This window comes from Onychostoma macrolepis, chromosome 05 (genome assembly GCF_012432095.1).
Source record: "Onychostoma macrolepis isolate SWU-2019 chromosome 05, ASM1243209v1, whole genome shotgun sequence".
NCBI lineage: Eukaryota > Metazoa > Chordata > Actinopteri > Cypriniformes > Cyprinidae > Onychostoma > Onychostoma macrolepis.
Window position 1 is genome coordinate 1110510 of NC_081159.1, and position 17677 is coordinate 1128186.

A 17677-nucleotide genomic window follows, 5' to 3' on the forward strand; every position below is an offset into this window, starting at 1 on the left:
GGAAGAAATTTCAGAACAGTGTGAAGGTGAGTAAATGTTCACTTTTGGAACATATCTTTGAAATTGAACAAAATTGCTACAAGTGTTCACACAAAGCCACAACCATCATGCACTGCTTGACCTTAGTTCAAAGGAATACTACAATACAATGAAAATTGGATTCATGCGTTGACTCAAGCCACCTCTCATCAGTGTTGGTCAGAGCCATTTACGAACCACATTCATGGGAAAGGAAAGTGTTGTTTCTTGTCAAAAGTGAATTAATTCTCTGGATTAGTATTTCGGTTCGTTCGCCTGTTGTTATGGAGTCAAATGTTTGTATGGTGGTAATTTAATACAGTATAATAACTTCTGATAACATTTCTAAAAGTAAATAATAAATCTGTTGTATTATAAATTCCATCTGATTTGCAGAGCACACTTTTCAAATTATTTGCATTAAAAGTCACTCCACTTTTTGCACATTTAAATGTAGGGTTTCTGTGGGCCAAGTCACCTTTACCTTTCCTTATATAACACCTTATACAACACAGATTGTGTCAAAGCAGCTTTATAGTAATAAACAGGAAGTGTGTCAGTAATGCAAACAAAATTAAAGCAGCTCTTAAAAGAGGGCAACAGTAAACAGTCAATTTTTCAGTTAAAGTCAGTTCATCCAAAATGAAGATGTAAAGTCTGAAGCTATACTAAATTTGTCTTAAAAAGGTTTTTAAAAAGTCTTAAATTGGCCTTCATAAAACCTGCAGAAAAAAACTAAACAAACAAACAAAGAAAACAAAAAATGCTATTTTTCACATTTTTGTTGATGAAACTGTTAAAAAAAAAAAAACATAAACACTCTTTTTTTTGTTGTTGTTGTTGTTGCATTTCAGCTACTAGTTCGTAATTAAACTAACTTCTCAGTCCTCAAGTCCTCAGCACACACTTTATATAGCTCTATAGTTAATTGACTGGGGTTGTTGTCCAGTTCAGTAGCCATTACTGTATAACAGAGGGGATATTTCTAGTTCCAGTACATGAATTGCTTAAACTTTGGATTATTTGAAAGTATACGTTTTGCAAATGACTAAATCTCATAAATGCTGTTTACAACCTCAATCCCATTACCTTGACTCTGCAAATAGGCATCTTTTGGTAGTTATTGTATAAAAAATAAATTAAAAAAGTCAAATTTCAAGGCAGAACTCCATTGGGAATTTGATTCACAAAGCTTGCAGGTGGAAAGGAGGGTAATAGATTTCGGGTGCCTCCAGATGTCTTTAAAGCTTCTCTGTGACCCATTTCATTCTCAGAATTATCTGAAGTAATAGCTAAAAAAATATTTAATCTATTTTTTTTTTTTTTAAGGTAAAAAAAAAGGTAAAAAGCTTGAAATTATGGAGGTGAGAATAATGAATGGCCATAATGGCTTGTGGCATCGCCAGAGGTGGTGAGTAGCATTTTCACCGACAGTACAGTGTGTGTGTGTGTGTGTGTGAGAGAGAGAGAGATTGTGTGTGCATGCATGCGTGTGTGTGTGTGAGAGAGAGAGAGAGAGTGTGTGTGTGAGAGGAGAGAGAACAGCTGAACAGTGAGATCCAAGCCCTGAAAGAGCAGCTAAGGGAACTCCTCCTGGCCAGAGAAGAACCAGCGCAGACCCACAGAGATCAAACACTGCCCTCCACCCCAAAGTCACCTAACACAGGGAGTCAACACCCACCGCTCAGCGCAGACTCAGAGAGACCTGACCCAGACAGCTCACAGCCATCACAGCGCCCCTTGTCAGGCTCCCCAGCACAACAACATCAGCCCTCGTCTCACAGCAGCCCAGCACAAACCAGCACAGAGGAACCTGAAGTAGCTCTACTCATCGATTCAAACGGCAAATTCATTGATATAAAGAAACTTTTAAAGAAAAATTCTGGTGTCCCACCACTGACAAAGCCCTGGAGCTCCTGACAGAATCCCAGCTAGGCCGGCCCAGCCACATCATAATCCACACGGGCACCAATGATCTGCGGAGCCAACAGGAACGAGTGTCTGACTCCCTCAGAGCCATCATGGAAAAAGGTAGAGAAACCTTCCCCAACTCAAAAATCACCCTGTCCACTCTACTCCAGAGAAAAGATTTCCATCCCAAAACAATTAATAAAATTAACTCTAGCATCTCCAGACACTGTGCCCTCCTGCCCAACGTACACTTTGCCCACCATCCAGACCTGGACACCGACTGCCTATATGACCATGTCCACCTTTATAAGAACCTGGTACATATTTTTGCAAAGAGGCTCAAAGACGTCGCTCTAAACAGGACCAACCAGACAAGCAGAACCAGCCCTAACCCAGCCAACCCAACGAGACACACTTCAGGAAATTACATCCCAGCCAACACCTCATCTAGAGCCCCGACCAGAGCACCGCCCAGACCTTCTGCGCCCACAGCCTCACCTCCCAGGGGTCCACACAGAGCTTCAGCACCCAGAGAGGATCCGTACGGACAGAGACTGTCCTATAACAGCCCCAACGCTCCAGCGGCTGAAGCCCGTCCACAGCAGAGCCCGGCCCAGCCAGACAGACCGAGCTACGCCCAAGCTGTCAGCGGAGGAGCGAGCCGAGCTAATGCTGAACTCCACGACATCCAACACATGCTGTGTATCATCTGCTCTCACCAACTCACACACAGTAGACAGTGCTAAAAAAAACAAAAAAAACATTAATACATTTTTTTTTAAAAACCTTTTACCAATCCACATTGTTAGTGTAAGTGTACATGTAACTTAAAATGGATTTGTTGATGTTTTTAAGTTCCTACCATAACATTACTTCCATCATTCATTATTTAAAAAATTCTATTGTATTTTTTGTATCATTCTCTTTTCTCAAAATGGCAAACAAACCATACCAATTATTTTAAAAGTTAGCTCACTTATTTTTTCTACATGGAATATTCAAGGTCTAAACTCCTCAGTCTTTGGCCTAAAAAGTAGACATTCTGACTTCATGAAAGAACTTAAAGACATAGATGTCATCATCTTACAGGAAACCTGGTGTAGAGGAGATGTGTTCACTGTCCCTCGGGATACAGAGAGATAATATTACCATCAGTCAAACTCACATCAGTCACACAGGGGAGAGACTCGGGAGGGATGATCATCTGGATTAAATCTGAACTGGCTATAGAATTAGATAAAAGAGATCAATACCACCTGTGGCTGAAAATACAAAAAGGAATAATATCAGCATCTCAGCCTGTTTTCCTTTGTGCCATATATATACCCCCCCTCGAGTCTCCGTACTTCCAAGAGGAAACCTTTCAAAACATTGAACAAGAAATCAGCCATTTCCAGGCCCAGGGAAATGTACTGCTTATGGGTGATTTAAACGCTAGAACCGGAGAAGAATTAGATTTCTTAGAATTACACGGTACCAGATTCATCACTGGCAATAACGACTTGTACCCTTCATACCCCGCCAGAGAAAACTGATCAGACAGTGAACGCTCACGGACGGCAGCTGCTGCAGCTCTGCCGAGGACTGGCTCTGTACATCGGCAACGGAAGACGGCCGATACACCTACAGCTCAGCTCTCGGTAACAGCACCGTAGATTATATCATCACAGATCTCCACCTTTCCTCTTTGAGAGCATTCACAGTCAAACCCCTGAAACCTTTCTCAGACCACAGTCAAATCACACTCTAAAGCAAGCTGAAACATCACCCACACCAATTAGGACACCATATCAAATGATCAAAATTATGTCACTCAAATGGACAGAAGACAGCGCCACTAATTACATCAATGCTGTTGAATCTTACACTCATTCCAAACACAGGCGTACCCTAAAAATCTATTCGGCATCAATCAGGAAGTACGAGATCTAAACAATATATTATACAAAACAGCACAAAAAAGTAATTTGACCATTGTTAAACCAAAGAAAAAATGTTTAGACACTGACAAATGGTTTGATTTTGACTGTAAGGCTCTGAGAAAAAACATCAGAAATTTATCAAATGAAAACACAGACAACCAGATAATCCGGACCTCCGCCTTCATTACTGTGAGACACTAAAACAATATAAAGCCACACTCCGGCGGAAAAAAGCACAGTTTTTGCAAAACCAGTTTGAAGAAATTGAAAAATCTATAAATTCACACAAATTTTGGGATAAATGGAAATGATTATACAAACCAAATCAAGAAATTTTGGCCATCCAAGATGGGGAGATGTGGAAAACTCATTTCCAAGAATTATATAGACCAACCGAAATTCAAAATTCTAATCAAAATGAAATAATTAATAAACTAGACAATTTAGAGAGATCGATTAAAGCGAATCAAAACCCCTTAGATTTCCCCATAACAATGAAAGAATTGGAAGACAAACTACGGGTCCTCGAGCCCAAGAAAGCCTGTGGTGTCGACAGCATCCTGAACGAGACGCTGAAACACACTGACCAAAGCTTCAAACTGGCCATCCTGAAACTGTTCAATGATGTTCTGTGTGTCGGGTTCTTCCCTGAGATCTGGAACCAGCGCCTCATCAGCCCCATTCACAAGAACGGAGACAAACTAGACCCAAACAACTACAGAGGCATCTGTGTGAACAGTAACCTGGGGACGGTTCTCTGCAGCATCTTAAACACCAGACTGTTACACCTCCTCACGAAGCACAATGCCTTGAGCAAATGCCAAATTGGTTTTCTTCCAAACTGTTGCACATCCGATCACATTTTTACATTACAAACACTAATTGACAAATATGTACATCAAAACAAAGGACATTTTTTTGCTTGTTTTGTTGATTTCAAGAAAGCATTCGATTCAATCTGGCATGAAGGATTATACCTAAAACGTATCGACAGTGGAATAAGGGGGAAATTCTACAATTTGATCAAATCAGTGTACACAGCCAGCCATTGTGCGGTTAAAATTGGAAACCAAAGAACCGAATTCTTCCCCCAGGGGCGCGGAGTGAGACAGGGATGCATTACATCAACCAATTGGCTTACATATTAGAACACGCCCCCATTCAAGGTCTCACTCTACACGACACCGAGATAAAGTGTCTTCTCTACGCAGATGACCTGGTCCTCCTGTCGCCCGCTGAAGAGGGGCTTCAGGACAGCCTGAATCTGCTGGAGGATTACTGTCAGACCTGGGCCCTGACGGTCAACCTCCAAAAAACTAGAGTAATGATGTTCCAGAAACGCTCCAGATCTCAGGGACCAACACACACATTCACACTATCACACAGAACCATTGAAACCACAAAAACATACACTTACCTCGGCCTGAAATAACTCCAACCGGTAACTTTACTTTGGCTGTGAATGAACTCAAAGAGAAAGCTCAAAGGGCTTTCTATGCCGTAAAAAGATCCATTAAAATTGACATCCCAATCCAAATCTGGCTCAAACTATTCAAATCTATAATTGAACCAATTGTTTTATATGGCAGTGAAGTGTGGGGTCCTTCTATAAAATTTGACTTCTTAATTTGGGAAAAACACCCGATCGAAAGCCTACATTTAGATTTCTGTAAAAGAATACTCAAAGTCCAAAGAATAACTCCAAACAACGAATGCAGGGCAGAATTAGGCTAATACCCTCTCCTTCTAAATATCCAAAAAAGAGCCCTGAATTTCTGGAAACATCTAAAAACAAGCGACCCCAACACATGCCACTACAAAGCCCTAAAACACCAAGAGCTGAGCGTAAGTAAGAGTCCCCTGTGCCAGCTGCTGCTGAGACTGACTGAGATCAGCCAGCCTTAGGACACACACACACTCACACACATTCGGCCCACACACATTATAAACACAGAAAAAGACAAGTACATCACCCATTGGACAAACACCATTAAAAACCAGCACAAACTGGAATGTTATTCGGCCCTAAATTGAGAATCTACCCGAGTGCCGTGAGTGACGTGAGACTCGGGAAACCACAGACGATGTAGAGACGGGCCGGCACACACACACACACACTCAGTGAACACAGTCTGGCCGTAGAGACGGGCCGGCACACACACACACACACTCAGTGAACACAGTCTGGCCGTGAGACGGGCGGCACATACACACACACACACTCAGTGAACACAGTCTGGCCGTGAGACGGGCGGCACACACACACACACACTCAGTGAACACAGTCTGGCCGTGAGGCGGGCGGCACACACACACACACACTCAGTGAACACAGTCTGGCCGTGAGAGACGGGCCGGCACACACACACACACACACACTCAGTGAACACAGTCTGGCCGTGAGACGGGCCGGCACACACACACACACACACACACACACTCAGTGAACACAGTCTGGTCAGAGACGGGCCGGCACACACACACACACACACTCAGTGAACACAGTCTGGCCGTGAGAGACGGGCCAGCACACACACACACACTCAGTGAACACAGTCTGGCCGTGAGACGGGCCGGCACACACACACACACACTCAGTGAACACAGTCTGGCCGTGAGAGACAGGCCGGCACACACACACACACACACACACACACTCAGTGAACACAGTCTGGCCGTGAGGCGGGCGGCACACACACACACACACTCAGTGAACACAGTCTGGCCGTGAGAGACGGGCCGGCACACACACACACACTCAGTGAACACAGTCTGGCCGTGAGACGGGCCAGCACATACACACACACACACTCAGTGAACACAGTCTGGCCGTGAGAGACGGGCCGGCACACACACACACACACTCAGTGAACACAGTCTGGCCGTAGAGACGGGCCGGCACACACACACACACACTCAGTGAACACAGTCTGGCCGTAGAGACGGGCCGGCACACACACACACACTCAGTGAACACAGTCTGGCCGTGAGACGGGCCGGCACACACACACACACACTCAGTGAACACAGTCTGGCCGTGAGACGGGCCGGCACACACACACACACTCAGTGAACACAGTCTGGCCGTAGAGACGGGCCGGCACACACACACACACACTCAGTGAACACAGTCTGGCCGTAGAGACGGGCCGGCACACACACACACACACACACACACACTCAGTGAACACAGTCTGGCCGTAGAGACGGGCCAGCACATACACACACACACACTCAGTGAACACAGTCTGGCCGTAGAGACGGGCCGGCACACACACACACACACTCAGTGAACACAGTCTGGCCGTAGAGACGGGCCGGCACACACACACACACTCAGTGAACACAGTCTGGCCGTAGAGACGGGCCGGCACACACACACACACACTCAGTGAACACAGTCTGGCCGTAGAGACGGGCCGGCACACACACACACACTCAGTGAACACAGTCTGGCCGTAGAGACGGGCCGGCACACAGACATGAGGACAGACTCTGCTCACACTGCATCCTGGGAGCGACGGAGACGGAGCTGCACTTCCTCACAGAATGCACAAAATATAAAGATATCAGAGACCACTACTACCCCAAAATTAATAAAATATTCCCCCGATTTAACACCTGTAATCCAACCCAAAAACTCTGTTTCATTCTTGGCGAAGAAGACAAATGTTGTAATATAGCTGCAAGATTTGTAGCATCTTGTCATCTCCTGAGGGACGGCCAGAGAGAAACAAACACACACACTCACAGCCCAAACACACACCCATTACACTTACACACATCTATATAATGTATACAATGTTCAAATTTCTAAGTTCAGCTGTTACATGATTTCTGTAGTACAATCCTTTATTTATTATTATAATTCTTTATTTATTTTATTAATATTATTTTATTAATACTATTTTTTTATTTATTTTTTGCTATATCTAGCCATGTGTTTATATAATATTGCCTTTTTTATTTAGTTTCATTATTACTAATATTTTCTCTAGGCTTTACTAAATGTTCAGATATTCTAAATCATTTTCTATGTTGTTTTAATGCTTTGGCAATACAAAATGTATGTTTTTGTCATGCCAATAAAGCTTTCTGAATTGAATTGAATTGTGTGTGTGTGTGTGTGTGTGTGTGTGTGTGTGTGTGTGTGTGTGTGTGTGTGTGCGTGTGCGTGTTTGTGTGTGTGTGTTTGTGTTTGTGTGTGTGTGTGCGTGTGTGTTTGTGTGTGTGTGACCACTTTCCTTTCAGGTCAGCGAAGGAAAAATTATGCCTCCTCACATGAAAATGCCTAACATATCATTTTTTACTTACTACCGATGCAGAATTTAATGATAAGGCTGAAATGTTTTTTTTTCGTTGATTACTAATGAAAATGTTCCTGCCATTCTGAACAAGCACGAGCTTTGGTGGAACAATGACATAATGCTGACATTAAAACTGCATATGCCAATTATCTATTCTAATTTAGATGCTCTTCATCGCTTGAATGCACCAAAATAAAACACTGACAACTTTGGTGCATGTCATTTGCCTTGGGCCTTTTGTGGAAAGACAATATAATTAGTATTTTATTATAGTCTTGGTCAACATCTACACTGGATTATGAGCTACTGGCAAGGGATCGAGGTTTGGTTAGTTAGCACGGCCCTGTTATCCCAAAGTATACCATATCAGTCCATTGAGGGGAATTTAAAAGTGTCTTTGTATAAAAGAATGTGCTAAATGTTATATTTTTTATTCATTTATAAAATTTTTTTTGCTAAATTGTTTAAACATAAACTGCAGTTTTAAAGTCTGCCTTTAAAGTGTTTTGCTCAGGAATGTAATTGTTTACTCATAGAATACCTTTTGTACGGAGCCCTTTACAGGACATTGTGGTGGGAAAAATTCGGGGTGAATGGAAAAAATTCAGGGTGGGAGGAAAAAACTTTTTTCAAATGTTTTGCGTTCTCTCGCAAAACTTTTGCGTTCCCTCGAGAAACTTTGAGCCACATTAGAACGCAAAAGTTTTCCTCCCACCCTGAATTTTTTCCATTCACCCCGAATTTTTCCCACCACAATGTCCTGTAAAGGGCTCTGTACTTTTGAGAGCTTTTGCAGAAAGAACACTTTGTGATGTCTAGCAGTATAACAAAGTTGGTATTTATTGCTCTGCTTTTTGTGTTCTATGTGCGTTGATCTGGCCTTGTATCTGTTATTTTGACTCTTATTTTGGCTCTTTTCTATTCATATTTCTTGAATTTATCCAACTGAATCTGGTTTTATTAGTCCTGTTATCAATGTATATACTGTGTCTGTGCTCTTTTGTGCCTGCATTCATTTGTCCAATCTTGTTTTTGTATGGTTGTAAAGTTTGGTTTTACTTTATTTTAAGGTATTATTTTTTTTCTAGGTTTATTTATTTATTTATTTTTGTTACAGTGTAACTATACATTTAAGTACTAAGTAATATTACATGTACTTACTATATGGTTAGGGTTAGGGTTTGGTTTAGGGTTACTTGCATGTAATTATGCATAATTTATTGTTATTATAATAGTAAGTACATTTAACATGTGTAACAAGGACACTGTAAAATCAAGTGTTACCTAACGTTTGATAAGTTTTGATTCAGTTGTTTTCACATGATTCATGTTTTGGATTCTTGTATCTCTACTTGAAAATGAAACTGCAATGAGTTGATATAGCCTATAGCTCAAGAGATGCTGTCCGTTTACTTGAAAAGACTTGTGAGGATTAGGTCGGGAGAATTTAGATATTTGGAATATCTTATGAAACTTATGAACCCACATTATGAAAAAGTGATCATATCATACATTTTATTTTCCCAAGGGTCCACTTAAAATGTTAGCACCATTTTATGACCATTTTCTTTTTGCACCTTAAAATCAAACAGGCTTTGTTTTGCTGCTGTGCCTGCGGTGATATTTGCACTGATTTGCAGGAACAGGAATAAGCGCCAAAATGAATATGAATTAAACAGTGCTTGGGGAGATGAAGGTATCAGTTGGATGTTTTTTTTTTTGCCTGCTGCTTCTTTTTCCCTCCTCATGCAATTTCATTGGCTGTTGCTCATCACTGCTCTCTTGCTAGTTAGGACAAAGCACACACCTGATGAAAAAAAGGTTTTTCATAAATGTGTGTGTCCTTCTGGGCCCTCTCAGGGGTGAACTCAGGAACCGCTTCCATCGAGGCAACAGAACAAATAAGCGGCTTGGGAATGGCCTCCGTGGTCATGACAGGAGAAGCAGCCTGCCTCTGAAGAACCCCAACAGACAAGACAAGACTGACAAGACCGACTAAAATTGTTCCTGTGGACAATACTTCAGGGTATATGACTTGACTCTGGTCAGGGGCTGCAGCCTGCACTGGACTCTGGTCAGGGGCTTGGAGCGAACTCCGGGGCTGGAGCCGACACGGGAGCGAACTCCGTGGCTGAAGTGAGCCGTAGCTGGTGGGCTTGACGTTGGAGCGGCCGGCGGGCTTGAGCGAGCGGTAGCCCGCAAACTTGAGTGAACAATGGCCGGTAGGGTTGGGTACCGAAACCCGATACCAATATGGCACCGGTACCTATGTAACCGGTATGTACTAGAACTGAATCAGAACGGAGATTTCGGTGCCTCATTTCGGTGCCATGCCTGAGCGATCGATTTAAATATTTTTCCTTTGTTTCTCCAAAACGAACGTAAGAAGCATCATCACCGGCACCGCACGTGAAAAATAATTTCCCGACTGAGAAAATGCATGTGAACTCAAGTCGAAAATCTCTAATAATACAAGTCCAACAAATCTTTGTAGTAACGCGAGCGTGCTGTTTTCACATTCCGACTTAAAAGCACAACTCGGGAAATGAGAGCATCTGAGGAGCGCGTGAATGCAGTTGCACACTTGCTCTGACGGCAGCAGGTAGCCCTCCATTAACTAGCTAAGCTAAACATTCTTAAATTAAAATGCCTAAAGCTAAAATTATCTTGTATTCACGTTTTTAAACCTGTTGTCCAACAAAAGAGAACACTATAACCTTTTTAGTCCACAATACCCGTTAAATGCTTCCTTTTGTAATCTGATGTAGCTTCTTGTCACAGAATGACGCAGAAAATATGTTCCATAGGCTACTAATAAATCGATTGGCAATGGATTATAAATATACTTAATTATTATGAAAATACCAGAGATGGCTTGAATAACACAGATAAACTATACACTGTCGTAGTCGAGTGTTTATTGTATTTGTTTTATCATTCAAAACGTTTATATCTTGTTTACTCCGTTACATCCATAGCAATGCATTTGTCCATATTGGGGATTTCCTGGAGCTTCATGAGTTCGCTACTTCTGTGACTGGATATGTGGATTTTTTGTGCGAGGGCGCCCTCTGGCATCCAGTATGAATGAAAAAGACATGTGTTTAGTGCTAATGGCCAATTCAATTATTAATTGGTAATTTTTATTTATTTTTTATTATTTTTAAGTATCGGTTCAGGCACCGTTTAGGCACCGGTACCGTTTTAAAAGTATCGATTTGGCACCGGTATCGAAAAAACCCCAAACGATACCCAACCCTAATGGCCGGTGGGCTTGACAGATCAACAGCCGGCTGACTTAACTGAGGATCGGCCGGCAGGCTTGAGTGAGCCAATACACAAAAGTCACCATCAATTTAATGTGTCCTTGCTGATTTACAGTATTATTATCTTTTCTTTTTTTTTTTAACTGTCCTTTTTTTAAATCCTACTAACATTTTAATTGGTGGTATGTCACAATTTCTAGAAAATATTAAGTAGCTATTTTCAACATTCATAATAAGAAATTAGATATAGATAGATACAGCATATTCAGCTTTGCATCAAGGAATAAATTACATTTTAAAATACAACCCAAATTCCGAAAATGTTGGGGGAATTTCAATTTCAAATCACATGAGCCAATATTTGATTCACAATAGAGCATAGATAACATAACAAATGTTTAAACAGATGAATTTTACAATTGTATGCACAAAATGAGCTCATTTCAAATTTGATGCCTGCTACAGGTCTCAAAATAGTTGGGACGGGGGCATGTTTATCATGGTGTAGCATCTCCTCTTATTTTCAAAACAGTTTGAAGACATCTGGGCATCGAGGTTATGAGTTTCTGGAGTTTTGGGTGTTGGAATTTGGTCCCATTCTTGCCTGATATTCCAGCTGCTGAAGAGATTGTGGTCGTCTTTGACGTATTTTTCGTTTAATGATGCGCCAAATATTCTCTATAGATGAAAGATCTGGACTGCAGGCAGGCCAATTCAGCACCCGGACTCTTCTACTATGAAGCCATGCTGTTGTAATAGGTTTTGCATTGTCCTGCTGAATACACGTCGTCTGGAGGGGAGCATATGTTGCTCTAAAACCTTTATATACCTTTTAGCATTCATAGTGCCTTCTAGGGCCGTCAAAAAAAAAAATAGAATTTTGAATATTCGTCGAATTTAAAATAAAAATCCACATTCGAATGCAAAACGTTGCATTCTAATTTTCGGGGTGCATCAGGCAGCCTTATCTGGCGCACGAGATGCGATGAAGGTGTAGGTAGGTATAATTTTTTTAGCCTATCCAGTTGAACCCACTGGATACGTTGTTCATTTAAAATACTGTGGAAAAAGAGAACATCAATGCGGAGATTATGTTGTTTATGTCAAAACTGGAACCAAGCCGTTCACACAGAACGCATATTTATCGCATTTTCTAGAGAGACATCTATCACTGTTGCACTCGCGTCTCGCAAAAGATAGTCGGATATTTAGAAAGCCATTTAAAATTATTGTAAGTTCAACTTTGAAAAAACATCTCAAAACTTTATGGCGGGACGGGTCTCTCCCCGTTCCATTGCATCTCATGTTTTTAAATGAAAAAAAAAAAAGTTACTCTTTGTGATTGGTTTTCCGTGCTTTGTATTAAACTTGTACACATGATGCTGTTTTGTTTCTAATTGTTTAATCAACTTAATTATATAAGGTTAAACATTATTTTAAACATTATGCACATTTTATTATTTTATGCTTTGAGGAACCGTGGATTAGTAATATTTTGCTCGATGCGCCCTCTTGTGGCCTCAGGAGAGAAGCCAAAAGCTTTTTTCCCCCTAACTGAAATTATGCCTTTTAAATTCGAATATAATTCGAATTTTGATAACATTTAAGTACAAAATTCGAATTTAGTTTTTCAGCCATTTTGACAGCCCTAGTGCCTTCCAAAACATGCAAGTTGCCCATACCGTATGCACATATGCACCCCCATACCATCAGAGATGCTGGCTTTTGAACTGAATGCTGATAACACGCTGGAAGATCTCCCTCCTCTTTAGCCCAGAGGACACGGCGTCCATGATTTCCAACAAGAATGTCAAATTTGGACTCTTCTGACCATAGAACACTTTTCCACTTTGAAACAGTCCATTTTAAATGAGCCTTGGCCCACAGGACACGACGGCACTTCTGCACCATGTTCACATATGACTTCCCTTTTGCATGATAGAGCTTTAGTTGGAATCTGCAGATGGCACGGCGGATTGTGTTTACCGACAGTGGTTTCTGGAAGTATTCCTGGGCCCATTTAGCAATGTCAATGACAGAATCATGCCGATGAGTGATGCAGTGTCGTCTGAGGGCCCGAAGACCACGGGCATCCAACAAAGGTCTTCAGCCTTGTCCTTTACGCACAGAGATTTCTCCAGTTTCTCTGAATATTTTGATGATTTTATGCACTGTAGATGATGAGATATGTTCTCTATGTTCTATTGTGAATAAAATATTGGCTCATGTGATATGAAAGTCTTTTAGTTTTCATTTTATTCAAATTTAAAAACGTCCCCACATTTCCGGAATTCGGGTTGTATATTACAATAAAAATAAAGTTGTTTTAAATTGTATTAATATTTCACAGTATTACTGTTTTTACTGTATTTTTGATCAAACAAATGTTTCCTTGGTGAAGATAAGAGTATGTAAATAATTACATAGTGTGTGTGTGTGTGTGTGTGTGTGTGTGGTGTGAACTTGAATGGGTTATGCAGCGCACTACTCGCTGTGTGTGTGTGTTCCTGTTTTTCTATTATGGGGACTTAAACCTGAATACACACAGACTCATGGGGACTCGTGTCACGGTGGGCACCTAAATTGAGGTCCCCACAGGTAAACAAGCTAATAAATCACACAGAATTAAGTTTTTTGAAAATCTAAAAATGCAGAAAGTTTCCTGTAAGGGGTAGGTTTAGGTGTAGGGCAATATAATATATGGTCTGTACAGTAGAAAAAGCATTACGCCTATGGAGAGTCCCCACAAGGATAGCAAACCAGACGTGTGTGTGTGTGTGTGTGTGTTTATACATAATTTTCTGGTCTATAGTTTATCACTGAGTCATTCTGCAATCCCCTTTGCTTCAGCATTTCCACAGTTATGCACATGTGTACAGATTTCCAGTCTAACTGTCTGATACTCTCAAGATTTGTATAGCGGTCCAAGGACTCTATGCCAGAATCACAAGATGCATGGAGTACTTTGCTGGACCAAAACCCTGTTTCCGCTCTATTTTTCTAGCGTTTAAGACATTATGCAGAACACCAGATGGCCGTATTATAATGACAGTGGACAAGGCCTGTATCATATGTTAATGACACACTTATCTAAATAATCAGAGATGGTTAACACTTTGGTTTATATTTTGTTTTTTCAGTGATGTTGTTTTTTTTTAAATTTTTTATTTCAAACAGCAAATCCAGGACCACTTGTACGAAAGCTCTGCTCGAGTATCACTTTCTCTTTGCAGATCTCGCATCTTTTGATTAGTCTGGCAGATCCTGACTGCGATATCAATTGCAATATAAATTTCTTTCCTAAGTTCATCTGCTCCCTCTATCAGAATCAATTCACCGATGCACAACTCAAGCATATCCCTCACTCAAACCACAAATTGGATCTAAATTATTGTCTAATAATCATAGGTATTTATTGTGTCAGGTTGTGACAGCCTGATATTGTAGAGTTTATCAACCTCACCAAACATTTCATTGATGGAGCTCACCTGTTATTAGAAAGTTGTGTCGAGTTCTGCCAGCTGGAATTAGTGTTTTTTGAGTTTATATTCAAAAGAAAGCAAATGTATTACTGTAGACACATTCATTCTTTTCATTGTATAAAGTGCTTTAGATTGCTCTCTGCAGACTTTAGATTGATACCCAGCAAATTTCACCCCGACCACCACTTTATAGCTTAGAATAACCCATGGAAATGAAATGTAAGACACTAATTACGATGGCATGAGGGCTTTGTTATGTCACTGACTCTAATACCTAAATTACATATTTCAAAGAACACACATGCTTTTTGTTCTGACTGACAAACCTGGAGCTCGAACACAAAAATATCCCCAAAAAAGGCAACATATAAAGAGCTTCTACTGAAATATGTGACAACCAGTTTGTGAACCATTCCACTGCTTTCCTCCACACTTTAGCTACATTTCCTGCATTTATGAAACTGCTTGCCTATCTGTAATCTTCAAACTAATTATAATAAAAATGTTTTCTAATCTTCAGTCCAAGCTACTATAGCAAAAGATAAAAGACAGGAGCAGGATTTTTTTTTTAAATATAATGTTGAAATATCTCATGTGGAACAGCTATTTCATTAAATATGTAAATATGCAAATATTGCAGGGCTACTAGATCAGACATCAGAGGAAGCTTTCATAACAGGGAATTCAAACCCAAATGCACCAATGACAGCTGTGTTTGCACTGCTAAAGAGACAGCAGCTATCACTTTGACCGATATTTCTACTTCAGTGTTCATTTGCTCTTCAATATCGGGTCTAGACTGATAAATAAAACTATTTAAAGGCATTCAACAACAGCCTTTCACGAAAGCAGGCAAGCTTATTTTTATGAGATTATTGTTATTATTGTGTCAAAATGCAGCGTGTTAGCAAAACAGACATTATAAACAGGTTCGTACTGGGTCATGGGTTCGATTCCCAAGAGGACACGCAAGAACTGATCAAATGTGAATATAGTGTAGGCTACTGTATGTCACTTTGAACAAAAGCGTCTGCCAAATGCATAAATGTAGATATAAAAATTAGTTCAGAATATCAGTCAAATAATCAGTACGTATTGGTCATAATAATACTGCTCAGATCAAAATATAAACACAATCATATGTATGTGTATATATATATATATATATATGAAGAGTTCAGATGCAAAAGCCTCTAAATGCCATCTGAAATTTTCTTCTAAAATGAGCATTTTTATCAGGCTGCTATGTTTAGGTTCAGTAATTTTTGTCTAATAGCAATGTATAGGTCTTTTTCTATGCAATTAAAGTGAAATAACTGAACATAAATATAGGAGCCTGATAAAAAAGCTCATTTTAGAAGAATATTTCAGATGGCAAATAACCTCATTGCCATATATATATATATATATATATATATATAAACACGTAGCCTAGGTGACTTATGTTAAAGTTTATTTTGACAGAGCAATCATGTAGCCTAATAATAAAGTTGTGAGCACAATTTACCTCAAACAAGCACAACTGCAACTTTTGAACGTGAAACCATCAAAAAAACCATCAAATCCCTCTTTATTCATTCATTTAAACGAATACCCAAACGATATCTCAAGCCATTAAAAAAGAAATTTACCTATACTGGATGGATGGCTGTTATTTGCATGTCATCTGTATATAGCCTATGTTAAAATATATGTCATAAAACTTACCTGCAAACGAGGACTGCACACTTCTCGCTCCCGCGCACTGGTGTCACGCTGCAGTTGAACGTCTTTATGCTACTTTTAACTGCAGCTTCTTCTTTTTTTTTTTTATTAAAAACACAGAATGTCTTGAATATGTAGGCGATATACAATAGAATTCCTCTGTCGCCACGTTCATAAAAGCATTAGTGTGGCTAAGAAAGCTTGAAGGACGGCTGGTGATCACGTCGATCCTCTGCGCTCCCAGTGAAGCTCTGAGTCAACAAGTAGCGCAAGGAGAATCCTTTCCATCATATTCACAGCTTCTCTCAGCCCCTCCGTGCGCCGTCTGTCTCTCGTCTGCTGCTCCCACTGTCTCACAGCATCGAGCGAGACACCACTGTGTCATCTGCAAACACCAGCAGCAATTCTTTCAGCTTTTAATAAGTCGTTCAGAACGCTGTCTATTGGTCATTCAATGTCATATCCCCATCGTCTTAAAATATTGGACCAAATATTTCATTTGGGTAATTCTTTACTTTTCTTATTCAAATAAATAAAAGAAATGAAAAAAAAAAAGAAATTAAGTCCTTAGCAATGCATATTACAAATAAAATTCAAAAAAAAGTTTTGATATAGTTACGGTAGGAAATGTACAAAATATGTTCATGGAAAAGATCTTTGCTTAATATCGAAAATCGATTATTTTGACCCATTCAATGTATTGTTGGATATTGCTACAAATATAGGCTATCTATGCTACTTATGACTTATTTTGTGCTCCTGGATCACATATAGCCTAGTTATACTCCTACACTATAAAACGATTTGTTCTAATTTATAAATGAAACAAAGATTAGTGGAGTAGCCTATGTATTACAGAAACGTCTCGGTTACGTATGTAACCCTAGTTCCCTGAAAGAGGGAACGGAGACGTCATGTCGGGCGACCGACGAATTGGGATCTCGCTTTGCGAGACCAATCCACTTCGAGTGTAACTAAATGAGCCAATGCACACTGGCATGTGATTATTGCATCCAACTGCCACTGATCACAGCGTGAGTATAAGTAGGCAGCAGGTGCAGTGCATA

The 17677-nt window shown here is 40.4% G+C and overlaps 1 protein-coding gene across 1 annotated transcript in view; it reads right to left on the reverse strand.

Moving 5' to 3' along the window:
• npffr1l2 (neuropeptide FF receptor 1 like 2) overlaps positions 1-16839 on the reverse strand; it is a 46058-nt gene extending 29219 nt beyond the window's left edge. The window contains exon 1 of the mRNA XM_058776390.1: positions 16614-16839. The gene's annotated coding sequence lies outside the window, so the exon portion shown is untranslated. The remainder of the gene's footprint in view (positions 1-16613) is intronic.
• Between the last annotated feature and the right edge of the window lie 838 nt (positions 16840-17677).